The following is a 25,014-nucleotide window of genomic DNA, read 5'->3' on the forward strand; positions in this document are numbered from 1 at the left end:
CAGGAGAACGGGCTGGCCAATTTATGCGTCCTCCACGTCCTATGAAACGCCCGTCGAACATCCTGTCAAGGGTCAACCTAGCGTTAATTGCGGAATGTGCAGGTGCACCATCATGCTGATACCACGTACGTCGACGCGTTTCCAGTGGGACATTTTCGAGCAACGTTGGCAGATCATTCTGTAGAAACGCGATGTATGTTGCAGCTGTTTGGGCCCCTGCAATGAAGTGAGGACCAATGAGGTGGTCGCCAATGATTCCGCACCATACATTTACAGTCCACGGTCGCTGTCTCTCTACCTGTCTGAGCCAGCGAGGATTGTCCACGGACCAGTAATGCATGTTCCGTAGATTCACTGCCCCGTGATTTGTGAAACCCGCTTCATCGGTAAACAGGTAGAACTGCAACGCATTCTCTGTTAATGCCCATTGACAGAATTGCACTCGATGATTAAAGTCATCACCATGTTATTGCTGATGAAGCGACACATAAAACGGGTGAAAGCGGTGACGATACGGTATGAGCATGACACTACTTTGACTGAGTCCACCGGCTCTCGCAATATCCCGTGTAGTCATGTGTGGGTTCATGGCAACAGCAGCTTACACACCAACTGCACCCGCTTCTCCTGTGACGGGCCTGTTACGGACCCGTTTGCGTGCTACGACCATACCTGTTGCATACAGTTGGCGGTAGATGTTTTGCGATGTGCGGCACGTTGGATGCTCTCTGTCCGGATACCGTTCTACATACACCCTGCAGGCTTCAGCTGCATTTCGTCGACACTCCCCATAGATGAGTATCATCTCCGCCTTTTCAGAGTTCGAATACACCAAGGTCACAGTTCCTACAACACTACACTATCACAGACGTCTGGTAACACGGTGTACTACAGTTGGTCTGCGTGCAGAGACGTATGCAGAATAACAATAGCAGCAAGCGCTATATGCGGACACTGCAACAGCTAGACCAAACCACAACAGTGCACTACAGGCACACTCGTAAACACGGTCTTCATCGTAAACATGTCCCTGCAGATGCTGCTCGTCGACCGTGGCCCGTGTTTGTTACAACACGCAACTGAACGTCGGAGGTGTCAAGCGTCAGCTTTAAGTTACAATTTCTCCGGATGTAATTAACATTTTGAAATGCAACAAACGGCTCTGATTACGTAACTCCGGATGTAATTAACAATGTGTAATGCAACAAACGGCACAGATTACATATTTGTTTATATGTTCAGATATAAGTTTGTTGTATGTGTATATATATTTATTTTAAATTTTTGTCTGCGAGAATGAGAAACATTGACACCCGCCAGACACCGGCACGCATTAACACGTAGTTTCTCGAATTCGGGGAGGCGCCCGCCCCAGCTCAAGTGCACCTGGCGTATTAACGACGAGGATCGGTGTACCGGCCATCCTGTATGCGGTTGTTAGGTGGTTTCGCACATACAACAACGTGAATACCGGTCTGCCTCAGACAATTTGCAATCGAACAGAACACGTTGGCACACTTTCACATGCTCTAACACTAGACGCATACAGGTTGGTACAGAATCTCTGTCCCATGGTGGGAAAGAGGTGGCGACCGAAAGGGAATGCGGCCTCCCTCTACAACTAATATTCCCAAATGCTTTAATTATTGAATATACGAGATAAAGGCGGGGAAGAAGAAGAAGATAAAGAGAGAGTGAGAAACGTTAATCCATGAATAAATTTAAAATAAGTCCCGTCCTCCAGCGCCAGTCAAGGTTTCCGAGAGGTTTCCGTTGGTCATCAGCGCAATGCTGCAACAGGGGATCTCCTCACAGTTATTCCCAATCGGGATTCATCCAGTCTACTGGGGTGTTTGGCTGTCAAGAACATAGATTTTCTACAGTAGCCCGCACAGCCTCACCAGCAGGTAATGAAACTTAGAAAATAGTTAACTCCTCAGAAACTAGGCTTGCACTTGTTTACTTGCGGTATCTCACATTCTGATACGCTTGATATCATCTTCATCGAGAGTTAAATCGTTAAGAAAATGCTATCGACTTGTTCCACATCTTTCATATAAACCTACCGTACTCTACGAAATTCCTTGGCGGTCTCCCTGCTCCTACGCAACAATGCTCCAGCCACTCAAAACGCACACTGTCAGAGAGCCCCCGGAGGAAGAAAAAATGCACCACCCAGGCTGCATGTGAGGCGTATGCTTTACACTTACGCCAACATGCTAAAGAAATGTAATTGGGCCCGCAGGTTTTGTTACTCGAGACAGTTCTGATAATACCGCCTCATCGAATAGCCTAAATGGAAAAAAATGGACTGCGCCAGCCCTGGCCTATCAGCCACCACTAACACAAGCAACAGTCTGTAAGAGAGGGATTGGAGAAAACGTGGGAATGCAGTGTCAAATGCATTCTTGAACATAAATGCAGATGTTAGCCAAACCTGAAGTTTGCACTATTGTATTTCTACATCTACATCTACATTGATACTCCGCAAGCCACCCAACGGTGTGTGGCGGAGGGCACTTTACGTGCCACTGTCATTACCTCCCTTTCCTGTTCCAGTCGCGTATGGTTCGCGGGAAGAACGACTGTCTGAAAGCCTCCGTGCGCGCTCTAATCTCTCTAATTTTACATTCGTGATCTCCTTGGGAAGTATAAGTAGGGGGAAGCAATATATTCGATACCTCATCCAGAAACGCACCCTCTCGAAACCTGGCGAGCAAGCTACACCGCGATGCAGAGCGCCTCTCTTGCAGAGTCTGCCACTTGAGTTTATTGAACATCTCCGTAACGCTATCACGGTTACCAAATATCCCGGAGACGAAACGCGCCGCTCTTCTTTGGATCTTCTCTATCTCCTCCGTCAACCCGACCTGGTACGGATCCCACACTGATGAGCAATACTCAAGTATAGGTCGAACGAGTGTTTTGTAAGCCACCTCCTTTGTTGATGGACTACATTTTCTAAGCACTCTCCCAATGAATCTCAACCTGGTACCCGCATTACCAACAATTAATTTTATATGATCATTCCAATTCAAATCGTTCCGTACGCATACTCCCAGATATTTTACAAAAGTAACTGCTACCAGTGTTTGTTCCGCTATCATATAATCATACAATAAAGGATCCTTCTTTCTATGTATTCGCAATACATTACATTTGTCTATGTTAAGGGTCAGTTGCCACTCCCTGCACCAAGTGCCTATCCGTTGCAGATCTTCCTGTATTTCGCTACAATTTTCTAATGCAGCAACTTCTCTGTATACTACAGCATCATCCGCGAAAAGCCGCATGGAACTTCCGACACTATCTACTAGGTCATTTATATATATTGTGAAAAGCAATGGTCCCATATCACTCCCCTGTTGCACGCCAGAGGTTACTTTAACGTCTGTAGATGTCTCTCCATTGATAACAACATGCTGTGTTCTGTTTGCTAAAAACTCTTCAATCCAGCCACACAGCTGGTCTGATATTCCGTACGAAAGGCACCTGTGGACTGTCCTCAATACGTTACAAAAGTCAGTCGCGGTCAGAACAGTGTTCTGTGTAGTTGTGAGTGTATTTTGTCGTGTCTAAGTGAATTCGAACGTGGACAAATTGTTGGTTCTCGTATGGCGGGTTCCTCCGTAATCAAAGTAGTCGAAGTGTTTGCTATTTCCAGAGGCACCGTATCGAAGATTTCTACCACAAACAGGGAAAGCGAGGAAACATCTTAGCCAAGTCGCAACGCGGACGGAAGTGTTTGTTGAGTGATCGTGACGGGGGTTCATTGAAGAGGATTGTGAGGAAGGGTAAGAGAACAACTTTAAAAATCACAACGGATCTGGATGTCACACTCACGAATGCTGTTAGTACCAAAACAACACGAAGAGAGCTATATAAGCTGTGAATTGCAGGGCGAGCTGCAATTTTAGAACCGTACATCAGTGATGTTATTGCCCTTTAATAGGAAATCGTTGTCCCGGAGCCATGAAATCAGAACTATGGAGCAATGGATGAAAGTAATCAAGCGAGATGAGTCTTGTTTCATACCATTTCCAACTTCCGGCTGTTAAGTTTGATATTGACTGTCTCAAGCCGACTACGAGACTGCTCACTGCCTCTTCAAGAGTGAAACATAACGTGGGTTCGGTGGTGATTTGGGCAACCACATCTTGGTATTCCACAGTCCCATGGTTGCTCTGCAAGGTCGCATTTCTGTCAAGGATCACGTGACCATTATGTCTGATCAGTTCCATCTCATGGTACAATGTTTGTTCCCCAATGGTGATTCTGTGTTCCAAGACGACAGGGCATTGTCCAGTACTGATTTCATGAGCACGAGGATAAACTGTCGCATCTCTTCTGCATGCCACAATCACCAGATCACAATATTATCGAGCTTTTGAGGTCTACTTTGGAGAAAAGGCTGCTTGATCGCTATCCACCTGAACCTGTCACTATTTTGCAGGAAGAATGATATAAGATTTCCTTGAAAACCAAACAGGACCTACATTTATCCATTCCGAGACGAATGAGAGCTGTTCTAAATTATAACAGTTTTCCTACACCATAGTAGGCATGATAAGGTGTTGTGTTTCTTGGTGATTCTATATTTTTTGTCCTTCCCCTATACAGCTTACATTTGTAACCGATTAACGAGGAGATACACCCTATGACTTCCAAGGAAGTTACTGTTTTCGTTCATATACTGTCGTCAGTGTTTGTGCAACGATTTTCTTCTGTTATGTCTAGACATAATACGAAATTACATTCATTGCACTAAGATATAGGTAAGAAATAACTCAAGGAGCAATACTTGGAAGTCTCTCCCAAAGTGTGGGCTGCGACTGGTGGTGAATTTGTTAAAACACTGGACTCGTAGCTCAAAATCCATTTCGGTCATCGCGATTTTCGTTTAGCGCGGTTTAACTGTACCACTTAAAGCCAGTATTGAGAGTGTTGTTTAAACAAGGGAACTGCTGTGTTGCTTTCCAGTTAGAATTAGTCCTCTGTCTCCAATGGCATTGAAGAAACGTTCCTTTGATGGTGAGGTCAGTAATAACAAAATTTCTAATAAGGAGAGGAATAAGGAAACTCATCACGTCCTTCTCAAGAGAATCGTCCCATAATTTGCCTTCGGCGATTCGTATAAGTCACGGGAAACTTAAATGTGGATGGCCGGACAGGAACTTGATGTCTTCTGTCCTTGCCAATTAGGCTCGAGTAGCTGACCACTGTGGCACCTCTTGTATTCTCTAATGCAGGGCTTCACAACATACGTGCTCGCGGAGCAAGCTGTGAGCAGCAAGGCGCGAGCACGGAGCAGCGTGAGCACGCTACCCCCACTACGGGACCAGAGCGGAGAGTGGGGAGAGTCACGTGGGGCACACAACAGCTGCCGCCAGTCAATGTAAATCCGCGGCCACCTGCAGGGATATCACTCACGAATTACTACTGCGACAAATGAAACAAATAAAGGAGAATGTACACGTGACACATAATTTTATTAGCTTAGTGTATGCCTCTACATTCGTATTAATTTGTGAATTGTTACACAATAAAAGTTGTCACTGAAGTGGGGGGTTCTCGGTTATCTTGTACTTTTTGCTCTTTACAATTGCGTCTATGTTCGGAGTAATTGTTCTTGTGCATTGAAGGTGGAGCGTGCAGTTTAAATTTCGATCAGACAATGCGTTTCTCAGGTGTATCTTGTTACATTTCATTGCAGAGAACAGTTGTTCACAAACATACGTGGAACCGAACATTGATATTATTGTAGCCGCCAGTTTGTGCAAACGAGGAAATCTATCCTGAGGAAAGTGTCCGTGGAATTCCAAAATGTTTTTCTTGTTCTGAAATTTGTCTCTGTATTCTCTGTCACACTGCAGGTCAATAATTTCTAGTTGCAGCTCAGGACAAATTTCTTCAATATTCGCTGAATATGGAGAGGAGAACAGATCAAAATCACTGTCCAGTGCTGTCAGATCTTGAAAGCGTTGATCAAATTCTTCCTTAAGGGCAACTAAACTACGTGAATAACGTTCACAGTCTTTGTGAACATCTTGCATGGATGATAATTTAGGAAAATGAGCTACATTTCCTGTTTCCAGCTGACTCACCCAAAGTGTCAATTTCATTTTAAAAGCTCGTATTCGATCTATGAAATGAGTAATTAGCAGATCCTTACCTTGTAGTGAAATGTTCAGAGCATTCAGATGGCTAGTTAAATCTGCTAAGAACGCGAGATCACATTTCCATGAAGGCTCTCATCTAATAGGCAAAAAAATCGATTTAATAATTCGCCACGACTAGGACAGTGGACCTCGCTGTAATAAGGCAGGCTACCATACTGGCTTTCTACATCTTCAAGAAAGCTTTTAAATTGCCTGTGTTGTAGCCCATGCTTCCTTATACAGGGTGTTACAAAAAGGTACGGCCAAACTTTCAGGAAACATTCCTCACACACAGAGAAGAAAATATGTTATGTGGACATGTGTCCCGAAATGCTTGCTTTCCATGTTAGAGCACATTTTATTACTTCTCTTCAAATCACATTAATCATGGAATGGAAACAGAACGTACCAGCGTGACTTGAAACACTTTGTTACAGGAAATGTTCAAAATGTCCTCCGTTAGCGAGGATACATGCATCCACCCTCCGTCGCATGGAATCCCTGATGCGCTGATGCAGCCCTGGAGAATGGCGTATTGTATCACAGCCGTCCACAATACGAGCACGAAGAGTCTCTACATTTGGTACCGGGATTGCGTAGACAAGAGCTTTCAAATGCCCCCATAAATGAAAGTCAAGAGGGCTGAGGTCAGGAGAGCGTGGAGGTCATGGAATTGGTCCGCCTCTACCAATCCATCGGTCACCGAATCTGTTGTTGAGAAGCGTACGAACACTTCGACAGAAATGCGCAGGGGCTCCATCGTGCATGAACCACATGTTGTGCCGTACTTGCAAAGGCACATGTTGTAGCAGCACAGGTAGAGTATCCCGTATGAAATCATGGCGGTGAATCGAGGAAGTACAGTACATACTGACGAAACTAAAATGAGCTCTAACATGGAAATTAAGCGTTTCCGGACACATGTCCACATATCTTTCCTTTATTTGTGTGTGATGAATATTTCCTGAAAGTTTGGCCGTACCTTTTTGTAACACCCTGTATAATTGGTTGTACGAACAACACTCATCACATTTTTTAGAGTGATACTCTTTGCACATAAGTTTTCCTGGTGGATCACACAGTGAACGCCCCTTATTTCATTCGGCACGCTCAGTTTTTGCATTTTCTCCTTCAACAGCGTAACGAAACCGGATTTTTTCCCTGTCATCGCTGGTGCACCCTCTGTAGACACTGAAACTAAAGAATTCCACGACAATCCTATATTTTCAACACTTTCTTCAACACTACTTAAAATATCACCTCCGGTTGTAGTGTTCTTAATGGCTACTACATCGAGGAGCTCCTCCCTCACCTGAAGATCTCTATTAACACCTCTAATAAATATGGCAAGCTGCGCTGTTCCAGTGATATCAATATTTTCGTCCAGAGCTAGAGAATACGCCATAAAATCTTTACAGATATTTGCAAGTCGGCTCTGGACGTCGTCTGTCATGTCCTGTATGCGACGCATAATGGTCATGTTAGATAATGGCACAATCCGAAACTGTTCAACTTGAGATGGACACAAATGTTCTGCTGCAACTAACAAACATTCTTTTATTAAATCGCCATCAGTGAAGGGGCGCAGGGATTTTGCTAAAAGCAAAGCAATTTTATAACTCACTCTGAGAGCTGCCTCAGTTGATTTTTCTTCGTCGGCCAGATCTTCTTCTGATAGATTCCTTTTAAGTTTAATAACTTCCTGTGCACGATCTGGTCCATCACATTTTCCACTTCCGTAGTCTTTCGCGTGGTACGACATATAATGTCGCTGCAAATTAAATTTCCTAAAAGAATTCAGCGTTTTGTGACATACTAAACATTTTGCAACACCATCTTTCTCTGTAAACACATACAATTCCTCCCAATGAGGGTTGAACTGCGAAAGCATGGCTGGGGTTACACAACGGCGACTTGACATGATTCTTAACCAGCGAAGTGACTGTTAGAGCTGATCGTAGTACTTTCAACGTTACACAGTCGGCGCGAATTCAACAGGCACGCTGCGGCCCTATTCAAACGTGCGCGCGTGTTTCCCCTCCCTTCCGTGTGTGTGTGTGTGTGTGTGTTTGAGATTTACGGGCGCTAAACAGCGGGGTCATCAGCACCCAAACGCATAAAAACAGGAACACATGCAGTGAAGGGACTAAGACGAACAGCGAACAAGGGGAACAGCTAAAAGACACAGACCTGACGCAGTTCCAAATCCTCACGTACAGTGGCAAAACAAGAGGAGAAGGAGTGCACTAAAAAAGGAAAGGAAACACAAGGAAGGGAGGACAGAAACCGAAGGGAAACAAGGAGGTATTCGTGACTGGCGGACCTCTTACCTAAAATCTGGGTGAGCCAGTCATCCAGCAGCACATTAAAACCCTCTCCCTAAAATCCGTGGCAACAAATTGGACAGGACACAAAACCGTAAAACCTTCACCACAGACGATGCGTCGTCTTTCAAAATAGAGGGCAAATCCGGTGGCAAAGAAACCACCGCCCTCTGGTCAGAGAGTAAAAGACAATCAAGTAAAATGTGGCGGACAGTAATCTGGACGCCACAAGCACTGCAAATTGGGGGATCGTCCCGCCGGAGTAAAAAACCATGTGTGAAGGGACTGTGCCCGATGCGGAGGCGAGTGAGGAGAACCTCATCCCGCCTGCATGACTGGGAGGAAGTACGCCATGGCCGCGTGGTGGCCTTCACCAGACGCAGCTTATTTTCACCGACTGCCAGCCACTCCTCTTCCCACTGACGCATAACGCGAAAGCACAGGAGGGAGGTAACAGCATGGAGGGGGACGGCACATTCAACAACGTCAGGGAGGGAACATGCATCTTTGGCAGCCACATCCGCCAGCTCGTTTCCCCTAATACCCACGTGCCCCGGCACCCAGCAGAAGGAAACCTCCTTCCCCTGCCGCTGCAGGTGGAGTAGGGCATCATGGATGTTCTGAACGACCGTATCCGCTGGGTACAAGTGTTGCACGGTCTGAAGGGCACTCAGGGAGTCAGAACAGATGAGGAACTTACGACTGGGGACACATCTCATCTGCTCCAATGCCCGCAAGATCGCAAACAATTCAGCATCAAAGATGGTAAACGCCGCAGGAAGCCGTAACTTGACGAGTCGATCAGGGAAAACAACAGCACAACCAACAGAGTCCCCCTGTTTAGAGCCATCCGTAAATACTGTTACATGGTCGGGATGCTGGTTTAAAATATCAGAAAATAAGGAGTTAAAAACAAACGCAGGAGTGCAGCTCCTCCGGTACTCCGACAAGTCTAAAAGGACGCTGGGCCTTTGGAGCAACCAGGGAGGCAGGCGAGTAAAACCTTGTCGTTGGGGGGCCACACGCTCCACACCAAGGGACACAAGCAAATGCTTGGCACGAATCCCAAATGGTCTCGTTCCCCTGGGACGACTGGAAAAGAGACGTTCCATAGGCGGTCGGGCAACAGTAGGGTACGCAGGGGAGGTAGGACAGGCAAGGAATTGACACACCCGTCGCACCATGAGGAGTTGCCGCCGGATAGCGAGCGGCGGTTTCCCTGCCTCAGCACACAGGCTGGGGATGGGACTAGTACGGAAGGCACCAGTGGCCAGCCTGATACCCTCATGGTGTACGGCGTCAAGAATCTTCAGATACGAAGGCCTTGCTGACCCATACACGGTGCAACCATAGTCAAGTCGCGATCGGACGAAAGCCCTATAAAACTGCAGCAGACGCGCCCGATCTGCTCCCCAGGACCGATGGCTCAGACACTTCAAAATATTCAGTGCCTTCAGGGCCCGCACCTTGAGGTCTTTAAGGTGAGGCAACCACGACAACTTTGAATCAAAAGTGAGGCCCAGGAACCGCACAGTGTCGCTAAAAGGAAGAATGGTGTCCCTCAGACGCAATTCAGGGGAGGTAAAAAGATGTCGAGAACGATTAAAATGAACACACACACATTTGTCTGCAGAAAAGGTAAAACCCGTCTTCGCAGTCCATGCCTCTAATCGCTGTATCGTAAGCTGCAACTGTCGACTAGCAGTGACAAGACTGGAGGAAGAACAGAAAACAGCAAAATCGTCCACAAACAAGGAGCATTGGGCAGGACTCCGGATAGTGGACGTGATACCGTTAATGGCGACGGCAAAGAGGGTGACACTTAAAATGCTTCCCTGAGGAACACCATTCTCCTGCACATACAAATCAGATAGTACATTACCAACCCTATAGCGAAAGAGGCGGTGGGAAAGAAAGGACCGAATGAAGATGGGGAGACGGCCACGAAAGCCCCACTCATGGAGTTGATTGAGGATATGGCGGCGCCAAGTAGTGTCATACGCCTTATGAATGTCAAAGAATACACCTAGACAATGCTGGTTACGCAGGAAGGCCTGCTGGATGGCCGCCTCAAGCAGGGTCAAGTTGTCTATAGCGGAACGCCATCTCCGAAAGCCACACTGAGAGGGGCTAAGGAGCTGCCTGGTCTCGAGCAGCCAAACCAGGCGTCGATTGACCATGCGTTCCAATGTCTTCCCGACACAGCTCGTCAAGGCGATACTTCGATAACTACTAGGATGCGTTCGGTCCTTCCCTGGTTTGAGGAGGGGTATCAAAATCGCCTCCCTCCACGAGTCAGGGTACGTGCCGGATAACCATATCATATTAAAACAATTCAGGAGAACTTCCTTGGAAGGCAGTAACAAGTGCCGCAGCATGCTATACCGGATTTGATCATGACCAGGCGCAGTATCATGAGCCACAGACAGCGCCGAATCCAGTTCCCACATTGTGAAGGGGCAGTTGTAGGGTTCAGAATTAGGAGACCGGAAGTCCAAGTGACCCCTCTCGATGGCAGTGCGGTAGCGGCAGAAATCTGGATCACAGTTAACAGTGGCGGTAGATTCCGCAAAATGCATGGCCAGTGTCTGGGCAATGTCTCTCGGCGCCGTGAGGAGACTTCCCTGATGCAGCAATGCCGTGACAGGTAGCTGGCCGAGTTTCCCGAAAATCCTCCTGACGGCTTCCCATACTTTCGTAGAACTAGTGGAGCGGGAGATGGAGTTCAAGAACGATTGCCATGACCGTCGTTTGCTCTCTTTAATCACGCGCCGCGCTTTAGCCCTTGCCACCCGAAAGGCTGCGAGATTGTCAGCTGTGGGACGGCACTTGAAGCGGCGCAGAGCGGCACGGCGGGCTCGGATGGCTGAGCGGCACTCAGGGGTCCACCAAGGGACAGGACGCCTCTTGGGATGACCGGATGACCGTGGGATTGACAATTCAGCAGCATGGGAGATCACAGCTGTAACATGGTCTACCCATTCGTGGACGCTGTCACGGTGTTCCAAAACGGCCAGGTGGCTGAAAAGTGTCCAGTCTGCCCTGCAGAGGTGCCACCGGGGCGGTACCGGAAATGCCATAGCCTCATCCAGGAGGCGAATCCAAAGGGGGAAGTGGTCACTAGAATGGAGGTCAGCATCAACCTCCCATAGAGCAGAATCCGCTAGTGCTGGAGAGCAAAAGGAAAGGTCAATAGCTGACGACGACCCAGAAGCAGTACAGAAATGAGTGGGGGCACCAGAGTTGAGGATGCACAGTTCTTCAGACACCATGAGGCGTTCCAGAATGCGACCCCTGGGGCAAGTAGTCGAAGAGCCCCATAAGACATTATAAGCATTGAAGTCCCCCAGAAGAAGAAATGGGCGGGGAAGTTGGCCAATAAGGTCCGTGAGAGCCTCAGAGTCTATCGCATCCTGAGGAGGTAAGTAAAGTGAACAGACTGTGAGCCTCTGACCCACAAGAAGGTCAACTGCAACTGCTTGCAAGTCTGTAATGAGAGGGAGCTCAGATGAGGGGTGCATGTCACGGACAAAAACCGCAACACCACCCTTTGCCCTTTCCCCCATCAGATCATCTTTCCGATAGACGGTATAGCCCCGTAAAGAAGGAGCATCAGTGGCCCGAAAATGTGTCTCTTGGAGACATAAGCACAAAGGGAACTCACGTACAAGGAGTTGTAGTTCGGCCACATGCGTCCTGAACCCATTCAGGTTCCACTGTAAGATGAGAGCCAGTGATCAGGGTGGCTGAACTTTCACCCTGCCTTTGTGTTTTGGAGGAGAGCCCGTACTGGCCGGAGATTTATTCCTGGGGCGAGAAGAGCGCCCCTGGTCGACATCAATGTCCATCAGCTCCGATGACGACCCACGGGAGATGTCAGACAGTACGATGGCCTCGTCATCGGACCGACCCTGATCAGTCTCCGCAGGTCGCAAAATCTTCACCTTCGGCGTCTTGGTCTTAGGGGGCTTAGAATGCAGAGCCTTGTCAGCAGTTGGAGCTTTACTCGCCTGGGCAGAAGGCGCCATAGGGGAAGAGGCAGGAAGTACCCCAATGTCAGCAACCACGGCCTTGTCCGACGTTGCGGGGAGAGCTGCAGGTTGCAAAACAACCGCAGCAGCACAAGTGCACTGGCAAACGCAGGTATTAGTGCTGACACTAGCATCCTCCGTTTGCGTAGCAACAGTGGCCATTTGTACTGGTTTTTTCAGGGCGGAAGCGAAAGATGTAGTAAACACAGGAGGTTGCATGGCCTTAAAGAACTTCTTGGCCTCACCATAGGGGATGCGCTTAGATGTTTTGATCTACTGTATCTTCCGTTCTTCGAGATAGATGGGGCAGACCCGGCTCCAGACAGGGTGACTCCCAAAGCAATTCACGCACTTCACAGGCGATGAACAATCGGCTCCTTCATGGGCAGGCTGACCACATTTACCGCAAGTGGCTATCCCATTGCACCCCAATGTAGTATGCCCAAAGCGCTGACATTTAAAGCAGCGCATTGGGTTGGGGAAATATGGCCGTACTGGCAAACGTAAGAACCCCGCTTTAACATGCTCTGGAAGTCGCGGGCAACTGAACGTGAGAATAAACGAGTCGGATTTTACTAGGTCCCCATCGACTCGCCTCATAATATTCTTCACGTCAACAATACCTTCGTCAGCCCACTCAGATTTCAACTCGTCTATGGGGATATCCACCAAGTCCCTACATGTCACAACACCCTTACTATAGTTGAGTGTGGAGTGGAGCTCGGTCTCGATAGCGTACTCTCCGAGACTGGGGGCTTTCCGAAGAGAAGCGACTTGACGGGAACTAGAAGTCTCAACTAAGAGAGTACCATTGCGCAGTCGCTTAACAGATTTCAGTGTACCTGCAATTCCTTCAAGACCCTTGTGGATGTAAAAGGGAGAAACCCTCTCAAAGCTACCCTCCTTCCGTTTAATAATCAAAAACACATTCTGATTTTCAGCATGTGCTCTGTTACAACAGTCTGATAAATCTCTAGCAACACCAGGAGCTGGAGGACTCGAAGCACGAAGTCGCTTTTTCGAAGGGGTGTGTTTGCCTACCAGCGGCCCACCCAATCCACTGGTAGGGGGAAATGTAGAGGTCGAAAGGTCCATTGCGGTCCCACGAGCAGCTAGGGAACTAAAGGTCCGCTCAGACAGAGCCCCGCGTGCCTGAGTAAGCCGTATACAACTGGGGTGCGGCAGGTGCCCCAGAGGTTGCCCGCTAGTGACTGTTCCACCCCAACAGCCATGCATCTTATAGGCGCGCAGCACACCGTAAGATTGAGGGGTTTTTATAGAGGTGTACCTTCCTCGCAATCCAGGCAGTCAAGCCAAGATTACCATTCCCCGCAGCACACTACATTCCACCGCCGCACCATACGGTGGTCGCTGAAGCATGTCCGGGGGTTACGGTGACAGGAGACCGGCGGCGCTGACCAGTCCCCAGCTCAGGACCCCGGAGTCGCCAAGCCCGTACCCAGCAAACGAATGCTGAGCCCCTGGGGGCCCCTCCCTTCCGTCCCTCCCTGCTCCACGACCTTGCACCTGCTCGCGAGCACGCGCCTGAGCAGACGCGAGTACTCGCGCTCAAAACCGGCCGGTTGTTAAGCCTTGCTCTAATGGCTTCGACGTCCACAGAATGTTCAACTTTCTTTTTTCTCCCCTTCTGTGATTCGTGTGATATGATGGTTACATCAGAGTTTTTCAGAGAATATTTTAACGAATCCAGCAATCGTAGAAGAGCAAGATGAAGATGATCAGTTCTGAGCATCATTTCCATGACTAACAAAAGAAAGCAATACCGTTTTTAACATAGCACTAGAAATCAGACAATACACGCTTAGAGACGCGCCACGAAGGAAGTATCCTAATGAGACAGAAATCGATAGACCCGATGAACACGTACAGACAAGCCGGCCGAAGTGGCCGAGCGGTTAAAGGCGCTACAGTCTGGAACCGCACGACCGCTACGGTCGCAGGTTCGAATCCTGCCTTGGGCATGGATGTGTGTGATGTCCTTAGGTTAGTTAGGTTTAAGTAGTTCTAAGTTCTAGGGGACTTATGACCACAGCAGTTGAGTCCCATAGTGCTCAGAGCCATTTGAACCATTTTGAACGTACAGACAAACAAATGATTACGAGTTCAGAAAAATCGAATGATTTATTTAAAAGAAAGAGCTTCACAAACAGAGCTAGTCAATAACGCGTTCGTGAACCTCTGGCTCTTCTACAAGTAGCTATTGTGGTCGGTATTGATTGACAGAGTTGTTAGACGTCGTGCTGAAGGATATTGTGCAGAATTCTGTCCAGTTGACGCGTTAGATCGTCAGAGTCCCCATCTGGTTGGTGGACTGAGCCCATAATGCTCCAAACTTTGTCAACTTGAGAGACACCCGGCAACCCTGCTGGCCATGGTAGAGTTTGGCAAGCAAGAAGATGAACAGTAGAAACACTCGCCATTGCGGGTGGGCATTATCTTGCTAAAATATAAGCCCAGATGGGTTGCCATGAAGGTCAACACAACGGGACGTCGATGTCATCGACGTCCCGCTGTGCTGCAAGAGCGCCGCCGATAACAACGAATGGAGTCCTGCTGTGAAAATAAATGGCACCCGCGACCAACTCTTGGTTGAGGAGCCGTACGATGACAATCAGGATGGTACCCCACCGACGTCCGGAGCGTCTCCAGACACGTCTTCGCTGGTCGTCGGGGCTCACTTCGAAACGGGACTCATCACTGAAGACAATTCTACTCCAATGAGATCACAAGTCGAACACGTGTCAGGGGTCCTCCTCGACAACGGTTGGATACCACCGTGGCTGTCATTGCCATATTGCCCAATGGTCTGGGATGTCATTTCTTTTCACTGGTTGTTATCGGTCGCACCCTTGCAGCACAGCGGTACGTCGATAATATTATACGCACCGTTTTGTTGCCCTCCATGGCAAGCAACCCTTGGCTTACATTTAGCAAGATAATGTCTGTCTGCACACAGTAAGAGTTTCTACTTCTTGTCTTCGTGCTTGGCTAAATCTACCTTGGCTAGCAAGGTTTCCAGATCTCTCCCCAACAGAGAACGTCTGGAGCGTTTTAGGCAGAGGCCTCCAAACAGCTCATCAAAATTTTGGTATGCAGCGAAATATAAATGATAAACAAACATTTTCCGTTTGAGAGATTAGCTGCTGCTACATGCAACCCAGGGCGACTCCGAATCGGGTGTATAACCACCGATATGTAGTCAAGGAATTATAGAGGTCTTAGAACGGAAACTTCTTGAGCGTCCTTTATATATCTGCGTATCATTGTCGTCCTAATTGCACAACCTGTCACTGAAAAATATGCATAAACTCTAATCCTGATGGCCATCGAAGCGTAACATCAAAATTCATAATAGTACAATTGGACGGCACCACCATGACAACAACAGTGACGAAAAATGAATAAATAAAGTCTGTCTTGAATTCTGATAAGGGTGGACACAATCAACATCTACCAACATTTTTACAACTTGTTATCATGTCCGACTGGAAACTAACAGCAAAACGATACTGATTAATTATCAAGCTGATTATGCCTGAAAATTGGTAGCTGAAACACAGAGATGCATTCATTCCGATAATCAAGTCAGAACAACAAACCACTCATTCATACAACACAGGCAGTCACGATAAAAAAAAATAAAACACATTTCTTAACTTATTGTTGGTATCAGAAAGCTGTTCTTGTGCAGTGACATGATCGTCTTTCGTTAGAGCGAAATTTTTGATACGAAATTCCCTAATACAGGTGCGAAGCAAATTAATAGCCATTTTGTATGCAGTTATTACAATGCGTAGGATGAAAAAAATGGCTCTGAGCACTATGGGACTTAACTTCTGAGGTCATCAGTCCCTTAGAACTTAGAACTAATTAAACCTAACTAACCTAAGGACATCACACACATCCATGCCGGAGGCACGATTCGAACCTGAGACCGTAGCGGTCGCGCGGTTCCAGACTGTAGAGCCTAGAACCGTTCGGCCACTCTGGCCGGCTGCGTAGGATGAGCTGGATTTGTTATGGATTGTTTTTATATTATTGCTGCTAATGGTGCACTGTTGTGACGTTTTTTGGACTTAATCTGTGGTCGGCAGTTAATTTTAACCACACATACCTTACGTGTCGATGCTATTTTCCCAATCACTTAGTGTTACTTCCCCATGAAGAAAAGGCGCACTCCCGTGGCCAACAGCAACTAGTGATTCTACGTCGTCAGTATTGGAGCGGGATGGAGATGATATGGAACTGCTTTGAGATCTAATGTCACAGTGCCACAGTGGGGCTCAGTCGTGGATTTTAGGAAGCTTCATTAGCTAGTATACTGAGTCAGGAATCAACCCATAACAAACGAAAGACTGATGATCGTGGCGAGTGCTTGTTACTGATTAATAAGTGGCGTATGACCCAGCATACAGGTGGAGCTAACTACCTGGTAACGAAGCTATGAAGACCATGGTATTGCGAGCACATGAAGTGACGTGTGGTTGTGGCGAAGTAAACACTCTAAGTAAAGAAAAGTAAATAAATAAATAAAAATAAAAAAGTGAGCTTTGCGACGGTGGATTAATATGCGATGCTGCAGCGCAGTTTCACTGGCAGCTGGCAAGGATACGAGGGGATACGTCGATACCAGGTCATGAAGTTTTCGCGCATTTCATTCTGCGAACTCAGTTGAACAGTAACCACGTATATGTAAGTATTTGAGAGAGGACGTGTATTTGGGCTCAAAGAAGCCCGTTGAAGTAATCGGCGAAGCACTCGACTCTGAATAGCAGCAATGCTACTACTCCACAACTCTTTCCGGGCGGGAAGCAGCCCCGGTCCCCGGCACGAATCCACCCGGCGGATTTGTGTCGAGGTCCGGTGATCCGACCAGTCTGTGGATGGCTTTTAGGCGGTTTTCCATCTGCCTCGGCGAATGCGGGCTGGTTCCCCTTATTTCGCCTCAGCTACACTATGTCGGCGATTGCTGCGCAAACAAGTTCTCCACGTACGAGTACACCACCATTACTCTACCAAGTAAACATAGGGGTTCCGCTCGTCTGGTGTGAGATGTTCCCTGGGGGTGGGGGTGGGGGTCGGGGTTTCCACCGGGGGCCGAACCGCACAATACCCCTGGGTTCGGTGTGGGGCGGCGGAGGGGTGAAGCGGACTGCGTTAAGGCCGGTTCCCACTAGGGCTGCCGCACGTCAAAACCGCGCGTCAGCGGCGTGGTTGCCATGGAAATGGCGTCAGCGGCAAGGCGCGGCGGGCTCTGCGTCGCGGTTTGACCATGTCGAACCGCTTCCGCTGCCGCGTGACGCGCTCCAGGTGCGCGTCGCCAATCACAGAACGCGCTGAGCGTGACGTCAGGTACGGACCCCCGGGCCACACGAACTTTCACCGAACCGCTGGCGCGGACGCGGCGGCAGCTATGAAATACTTATCATCCGATTCCAAGGAAACTATTCGGTAGAAAAATTTGATTCTTTGGCATGTTACAGCCTGATATCTTCTCTCGATGAAGGACCGAATTTCTTTTCGTTATTCGTCGTGGTTACTTGCTGTATCGCATTTACGTAAACCTTTACACGAAATTTGAATGAGTGTGCAGAGGTAAAAACGCATTGCGTGGACTTTGCGTACAGTTCATTTTAGGTAATACATTATTGCGTATGAAATTTAGTCAACATATCGAAATTGTTTTTAAAGCTGAGAGCAGAACGATAGCTATCACCGTTCTCGAGAGATTGGATGATATGTCGGCGGACGGGCTGTGCGGTGACCGCGCGCGGATTGCTCGCTACGCGACCGATACTTTCGTCCTGCTCGTCGTAAACCATGCGGTTGTATCAACTGCAAATTTCGTAAACGGTTCAAGAAATCGAAACGTGTTTTTTTGCAAAAGATAACTTGTAAAAACTCATGTATTTCGTCGCATGATAAATATCCAAAATCTGTTTAACTACCAAGATATGAAAGAAACTACAGTTTTTTCGGAAGGGATAGATGATTTTTTTTAAACAGCATTTAATAGCATGTGTAATGAGAACTTAAACCGAGACTAATTTGCTGGTATGTCATAAGAATGTAATTTGCTAATTATCTACAGCTATTGATTATTTCCTTTGGAAGTAACAAACGTTTTTTTCTTTATCCAGTGTACTTTATTGGTTCAAGACGCGTTTCGCCTTTTACTTTAAGGCATCTTCGGTGGAATATAGAAGGATTCAGTTTTGTTTTGATATGTGATACTTGCAGATCATAAAACAGTTCACATCTTTTTTTACGTGGATAACTGATTACTTACAGTGAATCGAGTTTTTGGAGGACATCTGCGTTTCCCCTCACCTGGTCACATGCTGGAGGTTGAACTAAAACTTAGATTATGGAACATAAGCACATTTTCATGTTTGCTCTTTTTTCTTCTGTCACTAGCTGTAGACATTTTACCGAAAACACTGATTTGAAGTCATAACTACAGTGTGTTCACCTCATGTCCCTTCCTGTTTGGTTTGTTTATGTGCATGTTGCCAATCTAAAGAATTATATTCTGAAAACTAATGTTTGTTTATTTCTGTCCTCCTTATATCTTTATGTGTGTGTGGCAAGCCAGTGATAGTTATAGAAAGTTGAAAGAGAATGCAGTAGTTGTCAGACAGTGGTTGAAAGATTTGGTGTTCAGCTGATTTCAGTTTTGGTTTAAATGTTTTGTGGAGAAGTGCATGGAATAGTAAATTCACTGCTTACATTAATCGATAAAATAGCAGAATAGCATTTCAACAGATGATTATTATCGGAATACTATCACCCAACCCCTTTGTCCTCACTCTTTGACGCCTCATAATATGTCCTGTCAACTTACCCCTCTTGTAGTCAAAGTTGTGCCGTAATTTCCTCTTCCTCTTCCTGCTCTATTTAATTCCATTCCTCTTCTTTAGTTACACGATCCTCATATCTAATCTTCAGCATTCTTATTGATCACCACGTTTTGAAAGCGTCCATTGTCTTCTTGACAGAACCGTTCATAGCCCACGTTTCACTTACATACAAGGCTGCACTCCACACAAATACCTCTATAAAATTGTACCCAATCATTAGAATTTATATTCGATGTGAACAAATTTTCTTTTTCAGAACGCTTTTGTTGCTATTCACAGTCTTCATTTTATATCCTCTCTACTTCTGCCTTCTCAATTACTGCTTCCCTTGCAAGTCATTGAAGTCTTAGAAATGCAGTTTGGTTTCTGTAAAAGTTGTAGATAATCTTGTGGCCCTATGTTTTAGAGCTTCAAAGAATGTTTTAATTAAGATTGTCAAAATCTTTCTCTAAACATGCAAATGCTATAAACACAGTTTCGCAGTTCTTCAGTGTGTCTACTTAACTAAGTGGTACGATCAGTATTGCCTTGCATGTTCAGACATTTCACAGGAATCTAACATTTTGCTTATGTTAGTTTATACAACCCCTCCCCCTCTCCTCTCTACATATTCCTTCCACTTTCTAGCCTTCTCATATTTGCTTAGTTCTGGCTTGCCAGATGAGTCCTTGACAGTTGCTTCTCCTTTGAGCAAAATTTTCTTTGTTCTTTCTCATTTTCATTCCCCTGTTTTCCAAGTGCAAAATCGCGTTGTAATTTTGGACTTTCTGTCAACGTCATGTTTAGACATTTCTATTTCCCATGGCCTACTTTATTTTCTGCATTTTTATACATTTCCCTCGTGTCAAATTTAATATATCACGTTTTATCTAACGATTTCTACTGTACCTTCTTCCCGTTCACATACTCTGCTGCATTCACCACTTTTTCTCTCAAAGATATCCATTCGTATTCTAGCGGATTCCTTTCTCTGTTTCAGTGAGTCGTTGCATTACGGTAACTTTAAGATTATCGAAAAACTGTGGGTCTTGACTTATTCAAGTTCAATTTCCTTAATTTGCTACCGTTTACTGTCTCTTTAGTTGTAAACCACAGCTCGTAACCAATAAATTATTGTAGGTTTGCGTCTGCACCAGGAAATATCTTATAATTTAAAATCTGGTTTCGAAAACTTTGTTCCAAGTATGTATTATTCTTTCATGATTCTTAAGCAAGGTGCTGGCGATGATTACATTATGCTCTGTGCGAAATTCTATCAGGTGGCTTCCACTTTCATCCCTTCCCACAAGCCTTTGTGTTTTTAGTGTTTTCCTGTACCTGCTACCGTATCACACTTTAAATTTTTGTCACGCTTAACTATCTGAATAATCTCTTTTATCGTACATTGTTTCAATGTGTTAGGAGATAGTGAACAATCATGAAATCTGTTTATGTTGAAATGAGAAAACATGAATAATGAAATATGTAAAAGAGTACATTGTACAGAAAATGAAAAATCTGTATGTCTTCACCCAACTTCGTGTCTTTCCTTCATTTAGGTATAAGATATAGTTATTCAAACACACCGGTCGTTTCGCTGGGTCCCACCCCGTACCTCAGTGGCTGTCCGTCATTGGCTACCGCTAGCGTCTGCCGCTTCCAGATGGGAACGCCAATTCCGCGAGCCGCCGCGTCAAAGCGGAAAACGCTTGCCGCTGCCGTTGCCGCACGACGCGCTGCCGCGCTCTAGTGGGAACCGGCCTTTAAGGCCGGTTCCCACTAGAGCGCGGCAGCGCGGCGTGCGGCAACGGCAGCGGCAAGCGTTTTCCGCTTTGACGCGGCGGCTCGCGGAATTGGCGTTCCCATCTGGAAGCGGCAGACGCTAGCGGTAGCCAATGACGGACAGCCACTGAGGTACGGGGCGAGACCCACCGAAACGCCCGGTGCGTTTGATTAACTATATCTGACACCTACATGAAGGAAAGACGAAGTTGTGTGAAGACATACCATGATTTCACTTTCTGTACAGTGTACTCTTTCACACATTTCATCATTCATGTTTTCTCATTTCACCATAAACAGATTTGATGACTACCGTTCATGATTGTTCACTATCTCCTAACACATTGAAACAATGTACGACAAAAGATATTATTCAGATAGTTAAGCGTGACAAAAATTTAAAGTGTGATACGGTAGCAGGTACAGGAAAACACTAAAAACACAAAGGCTTGTGGGAAGGGATGAAAGTGGAAGCCACCTGATAGAATTTCGCACAGAGCATAATGTAATCATCGCCAGTACCTTGCTTAAGAATCATGAAAGAATAACACATATTTGGAACAAAGTTTTCGAAACCAGATTTTAAATTATAAGACATTTCCTGGTGCAGACGCAAACCTACAATAATTTATTGGTTACGAGCTGCGGTTTACAACTAAAGAGGCAGTAAACGGTAAAAAATTAAGGAAATGGAACTTGAATAAGTCACCGTAATGCAACGACTGACTGAAACAGAGGAAGGAATCCGCTAGAATACCAATGGATATCTTTGAGAGAAGAAGTGGTCAGTGCAGCAGAGTATGTGAACGGGAAGAAGGTACAGTAGAAATCGCTAGATAAAACGTGATATATTAAATTTGACACGAGGGAAAAATATAAAAATGCAGCAAATAAAGTAGGCCATAGGAAATAGAAATGTCTAAACATGACGTTGACAGAAAGTCCAAAATTGCAACGCGATTTTGCACTTGGAAAACATAAGGGAATGAAAATGAGAAAGAACAAAGAAAACTTTGCTCAAAGGAGAAGCAACTGTCAAGAACTCATTTGGCAAGCCAGAACTAACCAAACGAGAGAAGGCTAGAAAGTAGAAGGAATATGTAGAGAGGAGAGGGGGAGGGGTTGTACAAACTAACATAAGCACAATGTCAGATTCCTGAGAGATGTCTGAACACGCAAGGCAATACTGATCCTATCACTTAGCTAAGTAGACACACTGAAGAACTGCGAAACTGTGTTTACAGCATTTGCATGTTAAGAGAGAGATTTTGACAATCTTCATTAAAACATTCTTTGAAGCTCTGGAGATGTCATCGATAAAACACAGGGCCACAAGATTATCTACAACTTGTACCGAAACCAAACTGCATTTCTAAGACTTTCAATGACTTGAAAGGGAAGCAGTAATTGAGAAGGCAGAAGTAGAGAGGATATAAAATGAAGTCAGTGAATAGCAAGAAAAGCGTCCTGAAAAAGAAAATTTGTTCACATCGAATATAAATTCTAATGATTGGGTACTATTTTACAAAGGTATTTGTGTGGAGTGCAGCCTTGTATGTAAGTGAAATGTGGGTGATGAACAGTTCTGTCAAGAAGACAATGGACACTTTCAAAACGTGGTGATCAATAAGAATGCTGAAGATTAGATATGAGGATCGTGTAACTAAAGAAGAGGAATGGAATTAAATAGAGGAGGAAGAGGAAATTACGGCACAACTTTGACTACAAGAGGGGTAAGTTGACAGGACATATTATGAGGCGTCAACGAATGGGGACAAAGGGGTTGGGTGATAGTATTCTGATAATAATCATCTGTTGAAATGCTATTCTACTAGTTTATCTATTAATGTAAGCAGTGAATTTACTCTTCCAAGCACTCCTCCACAAAACATTTAAACCAAAACTGAAATCAGCTGAACACCAAATCTTTCAACCACTGTCTGACAACTACTGCATTCACTTTCAACTTTCTATAACTATCACTGGCTAGCCCCACACACATACAGATATAAGGAGAACAGAAATAAACAAACGTTAGTTTTCAGCATATAATTCTTTAGGTTGGCAACATGTACATAAACAAACCAAACAGTAAGGGACATAAGGTGAACACACTAGTTATGACTTCAATTCAGTGTTTTCGGTCAAATGTCTACAGCTAGTGCCAGAAGAAAAAAGAGCGAACATGAAAATGTGCTTATGTTCCACAAACTAAGTTTTAGTTCAACCTCCAGCATGTGACCAGGTGAGGGGAAACGCAGATGTCCGCCAAAAACTCTATTCACTGTAAGTAATCAGTTATTCACGTAAAAAAAAAAGTGAACTGTTTTATAATCTGCAAGCATCACATATCAAAACAAAACTGAATCATTCTAGATTCCACCGAAGATGCCTTAAAGTAAAAGGCAAAAAGCGTCTTGAACCAATAAAGTACACTGTATATAGAAAAAAACGTTTGCTACTTCCAAAGGAAATAATCAATAGCTGTGGATACTTTGCAAATTACATCTTATGACATACCAGCAAATTAGTCTCGGTTTAACTTCTCATTCCACATGCTATTAAATGGCGTTTAAAAAAATTCATCTATCCCTTCCGAAAAACTGAAGTTTCTTTCATATCTCGGTAGATAAACAGATTTTGGATATTTATCATGCGACGAAATGCATGACTTTTTACAAGTTATCGTTTGAAAAAAAACACGTTTCGATTTCTTGAACCGTTTACGAAATTTGCGGTCGATACAACCACATGGTTTACGACGAGCAGGACGAAAGTATCGGTCGCGTAGCGAGCGACCCGCGAGCGGTCACCCCACAGTCCGTCCGCCGACATATCATTCAATATCTCGAGAACGGTGATAGCTATCGATCTGCTCTCAGCTTTAAAACAATTTCGATATGTTGACTAAATTTCATACGCAATAATGTACACGAAAATGTGGTTCAAATGGCTCTGAGCACTATGCGACTTAACTTCTGAGATCATCAGTCGCCTAGAACTTCGAACTAATTAAACCTAAGGACATCACACACATCCATACCCGAGGCATGATTCGAACCTGCGCCCATAGCAGTCGCTCGGTTCCAGACTGTAGCGCCTAGAACCGCACGGCCACTCCGGCCGGCACGAAAATGTGCTTACGTTCCATAATATATGTTTCAGTTCAACCTCCAGCGTGTGACCAGGTGAGGGGAAACGCAGATGTCCGCCAAAAACTCGATTCACTGTAAGTAATCAGTTATTCACGTAAAAAAAGATGTGAACAGTTTTATAATATTCATGTATCACATATCAAAACAAAACTGAATCATTTTAGATTCCACCGAAGATGCCTTAAAGTAAAAGGCGAAAAGCATCTTGAACCAATAGAGTACACTGGATAAAGAAAAAAACGTTTGTTACTTACCAAAGGAAATAATCAATAGCTGTAGATACTTAGCAAATTACATCTTATGACATACCACCAAATTATTTTCGGTTTAACTTCTCATTCCATATTCTATTAAGTGCCGTTTAAAAAAATTGATCTATCCCTTCTGAAAAACTGTGGTTACTTTCATATCTTGGTAGATAAACAGATTTTGGATATTTATCATGCGACGAAATTCATGACTTTTTACAAGTTATCGTTTGCAAAGAAACGCGTTTCGATTTCTTGAACCGTTTACGAAATTTGCGGTTGATACAACTACATGGTTTACGACGAGCAGGACGAAGTATCGGTCGCGTCGCGAGCGACCCGCGCGTGGTCACCGCATAGCCCGTCCACCGACATATCATTCAATATCTCGAGAACGGTGATAGCTATCGTGCTGCTCTCAGCTTTAAAAACAATTTCGATATGTTGACTAAATTT

This window comes from Schistocerca piceifrons, chromosome 2 (genome assembly GCF_021461385.2).
Source record: "Schistocerca piceifrons isolate TAMUIC-IGC-003096 chromosome 2, iqSchPice1.1, whole genome shotgun sequence".
In the NCBI taxonomy this organism is placed as follows: Eukaryota; Metazoa; Arthropoda; class Insecta; order Orthoptera; family Acrididae; genus Schistocerca; species Schistocerca piceifrons.